We start from the raw sequence: 15,605 nt of genomic DNA, 5'->3' as shown, positions 1-15,605 counted from the left end.
GGACCCAGGACGGGCTCCGGGAAAGGAGGGGATGGGGGGGTCCTCTGCTGCTGCTGCTGCTGCTGCTGGCGGGGCAAGGCAGGCAGAGCGCAGACACACGCACGCAGGCGCGCACGTCCACGCACACACAAACACGTGTACACCAACTCACGCGTACGCACGCGTACACGTGCGCGCGCTTACACTCACAGCCGAGCTCTTCTCGGAGGAGACAGAGGAGAGCGAGCGAGCTCAGAGAGGGATAAACAGAGAGAGAGAGAGGGAGACTATAGGAACGCAGCAGCGGCTCGTGTGCGTGCGTGCGTGCGTGCGCGTGTGTGTAGGTACGCTCGCTCGGTGCTAGAAACGACTGGCGGGGCGGACATGGAGGGGCTCGGGAAAAACGCTGGGAACTGACCGAGTACTAAAGCGAAGAGAAGGGAAGAGAGAGAGAGAGAGAGAGAAGGACGGATAGCACGGAAGGAAGGACGGACGGAAGGAAAGGAGGAGAGGTGGAGAGAGAGAGAGAGAGAAGTCTGACAGAGGAGAGGAAGAGTGTGAAGAAGGGGCTCGTCTGGAACGCAGAAGGATCCTGAGGTGACTTTATCGGTCTTTCATGCGCTGTGTGCCGGTCTGGAAGAGGTGTTTGTTGCGTGCGTGTGTTTGTGTGGCGTGCGATGTTGACATGTGCTGCATGGCTCTGCTCTTTAAGGGAAATGTGTGTTGAGGGGGGGCATACGCGTATGTGTGCCCGGGTACGAACGAGTGAGTGTGTGTTCACTGGCGTGTGTGTATATGTGTGTGTGCGTGTGTTATAACACTTACAAAAAAAAAAAAAAAAAAAAAAAAATAGAGAAGGGGGCAAAGTGTGAAAGTGAGCAGAAGTGACCACTCTAAACTGGAGTGAAGGGATCAAAAGGAGGGGATACTTTTTAGGGAACAGCACGATCCCATTCCTACACACACACACACACACACTTGCACTTCTACGGCAGGTTACTTTAAGTTGGGCGAGAGGAAAAAGAGAAACAACAACAAAAAAACAGAGGGCATAGCACTCCCTTTTAAGAAGCCAGGGTCCATTTTTACCTCCTCCTCCTCCTCCTCCTCTTTCTTTCCCTCGCTGTGTGTGTGCATTTGGATGTGCGTGTTCAGGAGTTTTATTTTGAGCAGGTATAACAGTTCCACAGCCTTTGCTTGGAGGTTGAACCAAAAAAAAAACAGTGAATGAATTTTCCTTTTTTTTCCAAAGCTCAGTTGAAACTGTTAAGAGGCTTGATAAGTGGTAGCGGCTTCTATGTATATGTGTGAGGGAAAGTGTGTGTGTGTGTGTGTGTGTGTGTGCCATGGACGGCAAACAGGTTGAGGGAGGCAGATCTGATCAGACGCACAGCAACAGAGGAGAGAGCGTGGCACAGGCTGAGCAGCAGCACATTGGATTACACACAGACGAATACACACACACACACACACACACACACACACACAGGCACGCGCACACACACAGGCACGCGCGCACACACACACACACCAAGCACCATGGCCTGGAGAACAGCTGGGAGAAATGTGTGTGTGTGCGCCCGAGAGCCCCTCACTTAATGCATGCGTCTGCCTTTGCACGTGCAGTTACTGTTTGCTTTTGTGTTATCATTTGCTCCTGTGTGTGTGTCTGTCCGTCCATCTGAGGCTGTGTAAATATGTATGTAGAGGGGAAAGAGTGTCTCTTCAGACAGGCGGCGTGTGTCTCCCTCCACAACCCCTCCACCTCACCCCCCCCCCCCCCCCCCCCCCCTCCAGTCTGGAGACGGGAGGTGGAGGAGGTTTTGGAGGGGCGGTGGAAGCGATCAGATGACCAGGAACGAGGCAAACGAGAAGATTAATTCAGAGAGATGAGACGGAGAGGAAGGGAAGGATGCTGGAGATTTTAGGACAGGGGGAGGAGGGGGAAGGAGGAGGGAGGTGGGTGGCGGGGGAAAGAAAGCGGAGGAGATGGAGTGAGGGAGATGGGGGCTGACGTGCTCTCTCCAGGAGTGCTCAGAGTGCTGCTCATTCATAATTCACCTCCATGGCAAACGTTCATTCACATATTGACCCCCCATGGCTGCGCTCAATGGAGTTCTCGCCCCTCCACCTCTCCCTGTCTCTCAATGGACACCCCTGTGGCGCGACGTTCAGTTAGCCCGCTTCTTTTTTTCCCCCTGGAGACAGTTGAGGCTCTCAGAGACCGCCTATCCTGCTTTTTGTCCGTGACGGCTCCTTTGACACCGGCAGCTTGTTTTGTTCTTCTTTTTTTTTTCCAGCTGGAAGCTCTGATGTAAGATTGAATCGTGTAAATTGAATATTGAATTCAGACTCCACCCTAGACACAGATAATTGGTAATGGATGGATCAGTGGGTTAGTGCTCTCAGAACAACTGTTGTTTCGTCTGATCCCCTCAGCACAGATAAAACAGTCCATAGTGGATCCATAATTCATGTGTGAATGAATTGAATAGTTTTGAATGGAAGCGTCACACATTTCTCGGATGCCAGCTCATGATTTATTCAGCATAAATACTCAAAAACGGGCGTTTTAATATTTCTGATTGTATTAGTCGGGTCTGGAGCTGTGCAGCAACCTACCGCTGCGTTGTGGTCAGCTGAGAGCCATATGGCGGCGAGTGTGTAAAAATGCGCTGTCAGAAAAAGAAAGTGCACAGCAGAGGATACAGTACGTTTGGTTCTGAAAGGTAAACGCTACAAAAGTTCACCTTATCAGCAAAAGTGATAAAAAAAAAATACCCTGACTTCTCAGGTTTTATAGGTATCTGCTTAAAGAAAGGAGGACGCTGTGCGAAGATACGCTGTCGTGTTGCTGCGAAAAGCCTTGTGGTGCTGTGCCACTTTCCTTGCTGGGTTTTTCTAAGCTACAGTAATGCAAAGGAACAGCACGTGTCCGTAGTGAGAGTCGTGCACAGCAGATCACAGCTCCGGCTGCTCCATCGTCATGGGTTTGATTCCCATTGGATCAAAGCACGCTTAATATAGTTACACTAATTAAAGTCATTGATAACCAAGCCTCCTTCCTGTCTCTGCTGCTCCAAAAAAAAAAAAAAAAAAGAGAAAGGAAGGAAGAAAATTCAAAATTAAAGAGTTGATCCCCAGGTTAATGAAAAGCAAATGCTGCACTGAAATAACTGGTGTTTTTATCGTGTAGCAAACAAACAAACCTCTTTCTAAAAACCTTTAATGCGATATTTAAGTTCCCTTTCAATTTAAGTTTCAATTTAAGAGATTCCTGCAAACGTCTTTTCCTACCCTGTTTGGATTCATTCCTTTAAATTTAATTCTACTGTTGTGCCTTCCACCCCAACTGGAATTGAACTTTTCTTTTACGTCATGGGTTGGAACCTTTGTTCTGGTGCCCTAGGATGCTCTGAGTGTCACCCCATCTGGCTCTTAAACTTAGCTTAAGAGCTGGAACAACGTCTTAGTTGCCAGTGCTTTAACAAACTGACGACATTCAATGTTTTGTGAATCAACGGAGGAGTCACCCTTGGAAACATTTTGAAAAGGGACAGGTAGAAACAATATTTGTCTGGTGATTAGGCGAACCATCTTTTTGTCACCGGCTATACTTTGCTATTGTCAGCCAATCAGATCAACAAACTGCTTGATGTAGGAGGAAGTAACACAACGAGTCTTCATTTGAGAAACCGGCACACAGTCAGTGTAGCTAGCTATGAAGTTAGCTTGTCGATAGATGATCTTTCTAACATGAATTTGTCCACTTTTAAACACACCCAGTTGTTCCTCATAACACGCTGCGATTACTAGGTCAGTGCTTTACTGTTTGAGCAAAAGCAAAGCATGGCTTGTGTTAACTCAGTGGACTCTCTTCCTTTTCCTTCGCGCTGTGATGCTTTATAAACTGGACTTTATGGTCGATGAGTGGAAGGAAGCGAAGGTTTGTTTCGGACTCGGGGAAAGATCAGTCAATGGCTGAGTTTGCAGTCGCTAATTTAATTTTCAAATGATTTGCAAGGTGAACTCTGCCTTTCGTGCGCTGGCTCGCGCTTTTAAAACCACTGGCGAGTTGAAAGCGGGGTTTTAAATCTCAGCCCGAAACACAGCCTGCCTAAGTGGCCGAGATGGCTCAGAAGAATAATGCTCCTCTGTATCCCCCAGGTTATAATTGTCTTCAATGGGCCTCCTGCTGATTTGAAATGGACTCATTGTCCACAGTGCTGGGCACCTCTGCTCAATTAGCCTTTTCTCTGCTTAGCGGTGCTGAGCTATTGCGGGCTGCATCCTCACGTAGTGGCACACGCATAAATACTCGCTGACACACACACACACGCTATCATGCATAGACAGACGTCACCGGGTGTAAAAATAGAGCTTATAAATAGGGGAAAAAGTGTTTTATGTTTACAAGGGCTGATGTCATGTTTGGTTTAGATCCATAGCTGACGAATTGAAGGGCAGCTGTGGTGACTATCAGCCTGCTCAGCTCTGGCTCACTTATCTGGCATTTTTGGTGCCTATAAAGCGACAGAGTTCAAGGAGTTGCTCCTCGTGTGTGTGTCTGTGTGTGTGTGTGTGTGTGTACGCGTGTGTGTTTCTGTCTACTTCTTTGTGCGTCTGTGTTGTCAGCGGTGGAGGCATGCACGCAGTGACGCTGCTCTGGTTGCCAAGCAACACAGGAACGTGGGTGGAAGGATTTCCTGTCCTTAGGAAGCTTTGTTTATAAGTGGAGGGGAGAGGGGGTGAGTGAATATGCATGTGTGTATGTGTATATTTGCGTGTGCGCTTCAGCTGAGAGCTTGCGCGTTTTCAATGCACTCTTTGCTGCAAGTAAAAGCTTCGCCGAAAAGTCGTCTAAGACGCGCGCGGCACACACACACACACACACACACACACGCGCGCACACACACACTGCATGTACCGTACACGCGGAGAAAAGACAAAAAGAAAAGGCCCTTTCTAATGCGTTGAGTTGGATTCGTGTTGCGTAACTCCTCCAGCCGGGTCTGTTCTCAGCGCCCTGTCTCCTCCTCTTCTGCCCAAACACTCTCGACGTGTCACTGCCGCCACGCTCACACCAGGCCGCCTCCCGCTAATGATGTCATCAGCATGCATCACTTTACGTCCCTTCTCACACATGAGATTGCAATTATGTGTTCTTGCCCTTCATGCAATCCCCCACCCCGGACTAAAAAACACGCGCAGCATGTCTGTCCTGCAGGCGTTGGACCCCGTCATTACGTAATTGACATTGAGTGAATGGGATGACGTCAGCTTGGCTCTCTCTGACTCCTCTTTCTGGCTAGCTACAGTGATGTCATAAGTGGATGCAGCCATACACTGCGTGCGTGTGTGTCTTGGCATTTGTGATTGTGTGTGGAGTCAAAAATGACCTCAGTAACTATCGGATTCACATGAGGACTACTCTCACTCTTTCCCCCCCTCTTCTTTCCCCTCAACGTGAAAAAAACCTTCACAGTTTATAGTTATTGTTCTGTACTCATTGTTCAAAGAAACACGAGGAGCTTAAAGATGCTCCTGCAACACACACACACACACACACGCATGCTGTTGCAGCTTGTTACAGCCTCTCGAGAGAAGCTTCTATTTGAAATGGATACCCCAGTGTCTCGCAAATGGTTTCCATCGCATTGCTGCCCTCCTTCTGCGACCGCCTGACCTTTGTCGATTCTCATCCCGAGACTCGCCAACACTCACAGGCAGGCAGTGAATGAAAGGGGGAATAGATGACGCTGAGTTGTCTCCACAGATACTGTACTTGCCAGTTCTTATTTTAGCAAAGGAAAACACGGCGGCATGGAGGAGTGATTCTAGTGGTTGGCCTTCGACGCTCGACAGAAGTGTCTGCTTTTGGCTCGCCGGTTTTTAAGCACAGAGCGAGACTGCTCTATTTGCGTCTCGGGCTGAATAGGCGGCCCCGCCGTGTTCTCCAAGTGTTGCGGTCGAAGCTCTGAACGTCGGCCGACGCTGGATGGGAGGACTGGGAGCTTTTAACAGACCAGAATACGCTCACACACACAAACAAATAAGCTCAGGCCTATTTTTCTGCCGTCCTCTCGCACTATTTCTCTCCCCAACCTCAAACCCCAAACCACAGGGAAATCGCACCGCACGCCGACTTAACCGTTCTGAGCCGAGACGCAAAACAAACACACAAGAAGGGCTTAGAAGTACACACACACACACACATACACAAAATATGCAGATTTTCCAAATAAACTGATTAGCATTAGCTCGGCCCCGCTAAGGCCAAACCACAAACGGGGCACTGTACCTTCCAGTAACCGCACAACAGCATAACACTGGACAGGACACAGACACACACACACACACACACACACAAATATGAACATGCACACGCACTTCAGACCGCAACGACGCATAGAGTTCAGACATTTAGTTCGAATGTCCACTTTGTAGAGTTCAACATAGATACACAACTACTGTAATTATATACATGTGCACACACACACACAACCCCCCCCCCCCCCCCCCCAGGAGTCTTAGGGCCTTAGTCAGCGTCTGTGTGTCCATGCGTGGGCCTGTTCCCTGGCAGTGCGAGGGGAAAAAATACCTTCCCATATGATGTAAACACCAAAGTCCCTGTTTGTGTGTTACGTGTGCGTGCCTGCTTGCATGCTTGTTAAGTGTGTGTGTGTGTGTGTGTGTGTGTGTGTGTGTGTGTGTCTGTGTGTGTGACGGGCATTCTCCAAGATAGGATTCGCTCTCTGTGACAGTTTTCCAAATTATTCCACAACGCCGTGCACTTTCTTTTTCAAGATAAGTTTCTCTGCCATCTCCGCTTTGTTCCACTGCACACAGTGGAAAGGAGACGGATTAGACAGAGGGGCTGACATGTGACATCACCAGCTGAAGGAAAGCACTGAGGTAAAAAAAAACGCAGGGCCGCTGCTTTTAAATCAGTTTATGAGAAATGCCTTTATTGATTGTTCGGCTTTAGTGCACGGGGCGCAGTTTGTTTGGAGTCGGAGAACTTCATTGTTTTTACTGTTTCATTGAAAATATAATTACTGAGTCTTCAGCAGGTCTATATTTTTTGGTATTGTTTTGGCGCGTGACTCATTAAATGTGTATGTGCGTGTGCACATATGAGAGAAATGTCAAGCTTACTGCGCTTACATTGTTACGGATGAGTCATAAAAAAAAAAAAATCTTGGGTGAAATGCGGTGTTCTGTGTGCCTTGCAGTGTTTCCATATAGACCTGGAAATCAATATGCTTGAAACGGCATCAGATCACCGTAGGTGCAACGTATGAGCACACCGACCGCCGTAAATGTTGACTCTAAAAAGTTAAGTTGAAGTTGACCCTCAACTCCGATATTGGCCAAAAATCCCCACGTTGGATGTTGTGCAGCAAAAAGATTGAGCCCGTTTTGATCTGTTTTGCCTCAATCGCGCAAGTGCTGAGGTAAACTTTTAGCAACGTGCCGTGGAGAGACATGTCGTGAGTGACACAGCAGGTGTCACATTAACTGGAGCGAGACCCGTCAACAGTGTTGTCATCGTGGAGTGTGTTTAAGTTCAAAGCTGAATATCCAAGCATTTGTTTAATCTGACTGTTTTAAGGTGTGGCAGCAACTCTGGAAACGTCTACAATGAAAACTGCAAAAGAGGCAAGAAAGGATTGAATCCAGACAAATGTCTGGGGAGGATCTCTAGTCATCAGGGTCATGGTATATCTGTAAAGTGTTAAAAAAAAAAAAGGCAACTGTAGAGTTTTTTGAGAAGACGTTTTTGCCATTCATCTGTGTAGTCAGTTCTGATGACCTAGTGGGAAGTTGAGGTTTAAATAGGGAACTCTGCGGGTAGGAATGGCGAAACATCTTCTCAAAAAAGCGCCCTTTTAAAGCACTTTTTGGATCACCTAGACAAATGTATCATTTTAAAACAATACAAGGAGATGCAGTACACAATATGATATTAAAATATTTGGCCTGGCAGAAGGAAATGGTTTTAACTTCCCTAAGGTTACTTAAAGTGACTGCGTAAGAAATGCTGACTTTATAACTGGAAGGATGCTCCTCTTTGTCGCCTGTTGGTGTCTGGAGTCATCAGCTCTAAAATCACTTTGTGCTTTTGTCCACGAAATAGTTGTCGCCAGTTACCATATAACATTACTCTTTTGCAAGGAAAAAGCTAAGGATTCCAGCAAGAACAGAAAGAGTCGAGCAACACTTAGTGCGCCATAGGGAATGTAGTTTAAGTGTCATTATGAAACGATAGGAGAGGGTGTGGACTGCTTGTGAGAAACTCCCGGTACGAGCGGAAAACTCCTGGTATGCCAGAGGGTAAAATTGTGTAGCGTTGGTACTGTGCACCGGAGAGTACTGGCCCACTTAAAGCAATAGTCGTGGTATCAGTTTAAGTATTAGATCATACCTAATTTAAAGGGGCATGTCACTCAATTTAGAGACCTGCTGAGACAGAGAAATGGGAAGAAAAGAATGGATAATTCCAACTTTTAGTCTGTATTATGAGCCTCATATCTGTCTTTCAAGCCCTGAGCTTGTAACTATTTTTCCTAAAAGCTCATAGCCTCCAAGCCCAACTCAAGACAAACATTGTTGTTTTTTCAGACTTGAGAAACAATATATAAAAGTTCCTGTGTTGCATCATGTCTAATAGCTGCTACACAGAAACAATCCACAGTCTAATTTTGGTAAATGATAAAGATCTGTGGAATTTTAGCTTCTGGCTTATCAGACAGGTGCATTTTTGCCTAAAAACTGTCCGTGATTCAGCTTCCGCAGACGCCCGCATTTCCCACTCAGCGAGTGATGTGTCGAGACATCGCTGTGCATGAAGAGATAGAGGGAGAGAGGACAAGAGCCTTGTTCTTGTGATAACCTATAAAGAATTCAGCACACAGATGGCCTGAGCTACCTGCAGTTCTGTAGTCAGAGTCGCTTTCCTGTTGGTTGTGGTTCCTCTTCCTGCTAGTTAGCTAGTTAGTGTTTGGTAACTGTCTGCAGGGGCTTATTGAAGGAAAAGCTTCCAGGGATGCACTGTGTCACCGCCTCCAGCCGGTCAGCAGCGTTGGCAAACTCAGAATCTTCCGAAATATAATCTAGTTAAATGAAGACAAACACGAATCTGTGTTTCTCTGCTGGTTTTCACAAACTAAACAGTTGTCCTTCTACTTTAGCTCCCAGGCCAACAGAAATAGAACAGACTGGTGGGCACTGTGTATTCTTCTTTTACCCAGCAATGGCTGGAAACAAACAAGCTAGTGTGCTGCTAACGGCGGCTACCCTGTGATTTCACCACGGTCCGAGATTTACGGTGGTCTATTATGAAGCGCTGGCACATTCAACCCGTTTCTTCTCAAACACAGGTGCAAAACAATCATCATCTGTCAACAAATTCATCAGAACTGCATTCAGATCTGGTCAGGGGCGCGCAGGAGATCACGCTGGAAATTATACGTGCCCCGTGTTTGTTGCTAGGCGACTTTGTCACAATACCCCTGTGACCTTCCGACCCTGCCAAGTCTGGTGTTACTGTCCCCGTCTCGCACTCGTATGTGTGTGTGCACGTGTTATCTGAGACGATGGTGCAACTGCCGCATAGCAACTGAGAACAGCTGTGATTTCGCTGTGGTTTAGACGTGCGTTTGTGTGTGTGTGCGTGTGCGCGCGCGCGCCCAGATTTGTTTGTGTGTGTTTACAAGAAGCCGCCGTCACCGTTCATCTATGCACACACACGCACACACACACCCACAACAACATAATATGGCACTGTCACTTCCACAGCGTGATAACGGCATAGGCTCAATCAGCCAAAATGCCCCCCAAAACAGACACACACACACACAGACACACACACTCGACCGTGTTGTCAAATTGCAGCTGAAAATAGAGAGCAGAGGGAGCGATGGAGCAGTCATTTCCCTGAAGATCCATTCATGTAAAATACTGTTATTCAAAGCTCCCTCCCCCTTATTCAATAGTCTTATTCATCTCTCTCTCGACTGCAAAAACCAAACAGGCCTTGTCTCCTGCTTCCCAGCGAGAGCCTTTTTGCGCCCGCACGCACGCGGGCCGACTCGTTCTCCTTGCTCCTCTCCATAACAGGAACGTCCTTGGCCTGTCCGACCTGCTTGCTCCCGCTGAGCCCTCCGTCAAACACCTGGGGCGGTTCCTCCCGCGGCGCCCGGGCCAATCAGGAGCGCCGGCAGTTAATGACATCAGTTAGCGGAGGATCTTTAGGACTGGCCCCTCGAGGTGATTCGTCGAGGAGAGAGTGCTCTTATTGTTATGATGATTAAGTGTTATATGAAGGGCTATCAGAGGAGAGCCCCTTAATGAAAGTGGAGCACAGAGAGCGGAGGAAGCGGCGGCGGCGGCGGCGGCGGCGGTGGCAGCGCGGTAGAGAGCTACGGAGAAGAGAGGAATTAAGCCGGGAGTAGAGATTGGGGGTATATAAGGATAGTTTAAGGTGGAAGAAGACAAACGTCATGGGTGAGAGCAAGCGGGAACATAGGCCTGAATATTTAGCAGCTACGTCCAGACTTGCTGACTCTGTGTGTTCATGCTCTGAATGTACCATGAGAGACAGACCTCTGCAAGAGGGGAAGGAGGAGAGAAAGACAGAACAAGTGCATGTATGCGTAAAAGCAATACAAATGTACACGGTTTCGTCTTCCTGTGTGCTGCGTTCGTGCGTGGGTCCACGCAGGAATGTGTTTTTCGTGTGCGCGTGCGCAAGTGTGAACGCTGGAGTTTCCCTAGCCGTTTTGGTAAAAGAGAGGAACGCCCTGCCTCTGAGGAAAATTCCATCCTTAGCTGCTCCTACACCGTAAATCATCCGGCTATACTCACTCATTGTGTCAATATGTCAAGTTGCCTTTTTTTTTTGTCGTGTCAACCGTCGATCAGACTTTCCTCATTTTCAGATATATATATATATATATATTTTTTTTTTACTACATTTCCCAGAATGCCTCACGCAACTCCTCCAAGCCCCCGACTCCGACCCCAACCTGATAATGTGCCTTCACTTGATCTTGATCTTCGTATGTTCGGATCAGTTAGATCATGTAGTGCTCTTGCAGCCTTTCTTAAACAAATCAAAGTACAGTTTGTCTCCTCCTTTCAACAGACCCTAACTAGTGTACACTGTCACTTAAGAGCTCTAGTGTTCTTCTCCATGATTGATTCGGAGCTGGAATGAAAGCCGACAACTTGAAATCGGTAGTGATCTGTGGCCAGATTCCCCTTTAAGAGGGAAAAATCCAATTTGACACACTGTGGTTGCTTTGGTTTTCACAGTGGCCAAATGCGGTGCTATTTTTACTAAAATCTCCGTAGAATATGTGTGGTTGGTGGCATTTCTATAAACTGTTGGTGCAGTTATAGGCAATGGGTTGCTAAATGCGTTCAGTGGCATCTCTGTACATGAGGTCACTGCTATCAGTACATTTTAGAGAAGGATAAAAAAAAAAGTAAATGTCTCCTTTGGTTTATCACAAATTAATCAGGCATGTAACAGCCACAAAGCTACCGACACTGGGAATCCATTCACCGAAGTCTTTCCCATCCTTAGAGTGCAAAAGGTCCCAAAAGGTTTTGGAGTTAATCTTGATTTATTTTGGGTACGTCTCTTTTTGGCGAGCCTCACTTCCCAGCACCCTAGAGTTTAAGAGGTTAACGCCAAAACGCGACAATTGTTTTACTCAGCTTTTTTAAGACTGTATTTTTTACCTTATTGTAGCAAATATAAAACTGTTCTATTGGCACTGTGGTGTGTGATACAGTTTTTTTTTTTTTTTTGCCCTTATAAGTGCGTGATTATAGGGGAAACACTAGAGAACTAGAGTTTTTTATTTGCTTGTCTAGTTGATGCTTTGCCTCTGTGCTGTGGTATTTCTCAGGAGAACTGACTGAAATTAACTTTTTGACTCACCTGCCAACGGCTGTTAAACTAAAGAATGTACCTGCCAGGAGTCATTTTCACCAGCTGCACTCTAACTATCACTGCTACCTGTACGAAAGTATTTGGCTTTTTTTTTTTTTTCTTGATCTTGGTTAATTTGTTCTCAGTGGACGTTTTGTTGTACAAAACCAAGAAAGTCACTTTGTGTAGTTTTTCAGTATGAGGTGAGGGTCAATGCTGTATTCATAACTGAAGCATGTTTTGCCAGTGGTCATTGATGAATATGAATGGTGAATGCACTATAGAGCATGTCCTTGTGGACACATGCCCCCTTTAGGTACAGTTGTAAATGGGGTTGACTTAAGGTCGTCTACAGAGGATCAGTGATCTGAACTGCATTTGCCACAGACTGTATATAAGTATATGAGAACCGTAGAAGTGAAATGAATTGGTTGCTTTCAGACTAAATTCAGGTTGAGACTTTTTTGTTTGCACTGTGGGAATGCCATCGCAGGGTCATCAGACATAAAAGTAGAACCTGTTTCAGCTACAGTGCAGCATGAAGCCATCACACTGGGGTATTACTACAGTTTACTCTGTGGTCGACACCAGCAAAAGAGATGACGGGAGAACTTTCCAGAGTCTTGAGCCTTTCTAAAGGCATGTCCACGTATAAAGTTTTTCACTCGTCAACTGTTGGTTGGTAGGCGAAGTTCCAGAGTCAGGTTGGCAAGGTAACCTTATACTGTATGTGTATATATATATATATATATATGTGTACAACACCAATTTTTTTCAGGGAAATAAGCACAATATAAAAATAAAGATAGTGCACTGGGAAGAGCTGGGGCTGTTTTCACCACTTCCTCCGTGAAAAGATCAATACTTAGCACTGCTGCTGTGTCATCTCAGTTCACCAGACGTTTCGTGCCCCGCTACGAGCGCGGTGAATTCTCTGGTAGGAGCTAAAGTCGTGGATGTTGTTTTGAAATTGTCTGGGTATCTCTGCGTTTGCATCACACTGCGTGTCAGTCAACCGTATCCTATTGGCGATTGCTTCAATAACATTTCCTCAAAGTTCAGATTAATCCTCAAAGTACAACTTGGTACCCGCACACTTTGCAGCGCTAAAGGTTTTTTTTTTCACCTATCAGGGCCACAGTTCTTGTCTCTTGTTGGCCTTCGCTACTAGTTTCTTCCAGCGTGTACGCCCTGCATACACTGGGTTTAACACTCCACCTTTTGTATTGTTACTGAGACGTCAGGGTATCCCACCTTTTTCATGGGGGATAAGCACAGATTAGATTTTGCCGAGCATTCTTTAGACCTGTACACATTGCATTCAGAATATTAGTCTATTTGTTACAAGTTGCCAAAAGTCTGCGAGGCTGGGGTTTAGACACATCCCCAGAAGAGTAGTCTTGTTTTCAGGTGTAAATCTGCACCTGCTGCCCCACTCAGGGGCTTGAGTTGGCAGTTGATCATGTGCAGAAGCCCTGAGGTCATATCCGAGATAAGGACGCCTTCCCGTAAAATCAGCTTCTTGCATTTGATCAGTCATTAAAGCCGTGCATCTACGGCTCCCGTGTCGTATTTCCTCGTCTCTGCAGTTCCTGTGGCGGTGCATGCCACAACCAGGCAGCCTCGTGTTTTTCTAATGCATGCTTAAAGGTTAGCCCGACGCTGAGTGGGTGTGTTAGTTGTCTTTAGGGTTAATGTGAGAGTGGGCGTGTCTTTAACAGTCTGCGGCAAACAGATGGACCCATCTCAGTTTATCCAACAAATGATACTATCATTGGCGTTAATTTGGCACTGGGCAGATGGAAACTTCAGACCTGCTCCAGAGTCATTGACACAGAGGAATAAGACATGAAGCTGTGAGATAAACAGACAGCATACAACAGGAGACTTGAAGTAACCTCCTCTAATAAAACAAAGGAAGGGATAATCATGTTTGTTGCACTAGTGTTCAAGCAAGCTTAGGTCATTATATGCTGCTGAACAGTTGAAGCTTATGTGACTCCCGTGCTCTAGAATCTCCAGTTAAGAGGGGAGCTTCTTCGCATAGTTTGCACTGGCAGGGAGGATGCCGACCCCCCTCCTTCTCCCACACATCACCCCTTGGCTAAAGGAATGTAGCGGAAAACGAGGGACTTGAGATAGAAGATCAGAGGCCTTAATATGAACCACATTAGGGGTTGTTCTCCTGTTTGCCATCTCCTGTGTTCTGCGCGTCAGGAGCGAAACAGCCTTTGATGAATATCTACAAAGAGATTTGAGACTTATAAAGAGCGGCACTTTAGCCAGGTATGTTATCTTAAGCCTGGTAATTTGGGAATTCAATTCGCTCATCGGGGGGAGCCGGGGGAGCCCGTGGTGTTTATCAGGGTTGGCTCACATCAGGTCTGTACATTGAAATAGAGGGTCTGGGGGCTATCCAGTCAATAACTGATCACATCTTAAGATGGGGCTTATCTCATCTCTCATCCCTTTTCTTCGTGATCATTTTTTCATCCTGTGCAAGTGTACAGTAACCGTGGATCAAGCCCCGTCTTTCCCCGCGTTACACATCTAATCGCGGCACCATCATTCTTCATCCCTAATTCTGTTGGCAGGGCCTGTCAAACAGCATACGCTGAAAGACGGGGTGACTTTGAAATGCTGCTAATGACCCTAGGATACAACTACCCTCTTCCTTCAACTCCCTCACCCTGTCCTTTCTTGTCCACTCCTATGTAACTAGCATGTGTTCTCGTTCACCGCAGTTCTGCGGGTCTCCTGATTAGAAAAGACAACAGAGAATTTTTGAAACAAGGAGCCTTATCGTTTGTATTTTCGTAAAACGAATGAAACTGGATGTGGATGCAACTGTTTTGCATCAGCGCCAGGAGAAACTTTCTTTCTAAATGTTATTTAACCTTTGTTTAAGCGAGGCAGCACTGCACATTAAAAATCTCCTCCATCAAAGGAGCCCAACGTTAAAACATTAAAGCCCCGCACAGACAAAAACACACAAAAGCGAAACACAATAATAGCCGAGAGGCTATTTTATAAGCTCTCCAATAGGCCACACTTCAGCATCAAACCAGCAGGCTCATTGCCAAACCTATTTAAATCTCGACTAAACAAAGCGAAGACAGCTCCTTATTGAGTCTGCCACAAGAACCTTCATTAACCGTGTAAACTCACCAAGAGAGCTTTCAGCTTTAAATAATTTTGCGGTCTGTTCAGTGAAGAGGGAGACGAGTGCATAAAGGCACTTTTGCCTAATTCAGTTTGACCTGAGGGACTGATAACAAAAAACATTCATGAGACTTACAAGCAATCATTTTCCTCCAACTTGTTTTTTTTTAGAGATGGAGTAAAACGGTGAAGAAACATCAACCCAGATTATTTATATACATTTTCAGTGAAACACTGCGTTGGGGAATAAGTAAGGCCAAGACAGCATCAAACATGGATGTTGACAGTGATAGTGATACACCTACATTGCTACATGGGCTAGTACTGGAAGTGGTGATGGCGTGTGAATATAAAACAACGTAATGTGTCTGCATCAAAATGCAACAAACACATTTTCAACTTTAAAGATAAAACCTTTTCTAAATTTAAATCACTCACTCCTTTGCACATGTAGACATCCTCCATTCAGCAATCAAACGCCGTTCAGTTTGAACTTGCTTGAGACAGGTGATCCATCACC

The 15,605-nt window shown here is 46.2% G+C and overlaps 1 protein-coding gene across 1 annotated transcript in view; it reads left to right on the top strand.

Moving 5' to 3' along the window:
* Positions 1-432: 432 nt before the first annotated feature.
* Positions 433-15,605, top strand: part of LOC124998788 (forkhead box protein N3-like) — a 63,877-nt gene continuing 48,704 nt past the window's right edge. Inside the window, exon 1 of the mRNA XM_047573331.1 lies at positions 433-576. The gene's annotated coding sequence lies outside the window, so the exon portion shown is untranslated. The remainder of the gene's footprint in view (positions 577-15,605) is intronic.

The sequence above is a fragment of the Mugil cephalus genome, chromosome 21, assembly GCF_022458985.1.
Source record: "Mugil cephalus isolate CIBA_MC_2020 chromosome 21, CIBA_Mcephalus_1.1, whole genome shotgun sequence".
Classification (NCBI taxonomy): Eukaryota; Metazoa; Chordata; class Actinopteri; order Mugiliformes; family Mugilidae; genus Mugil; species Mugil cephalus.
The sequence above is the reverse complement of the archived record's forward strand: the minus strand, read 5'-3'. Positions and strand labels throughout refer to the sequence as shown.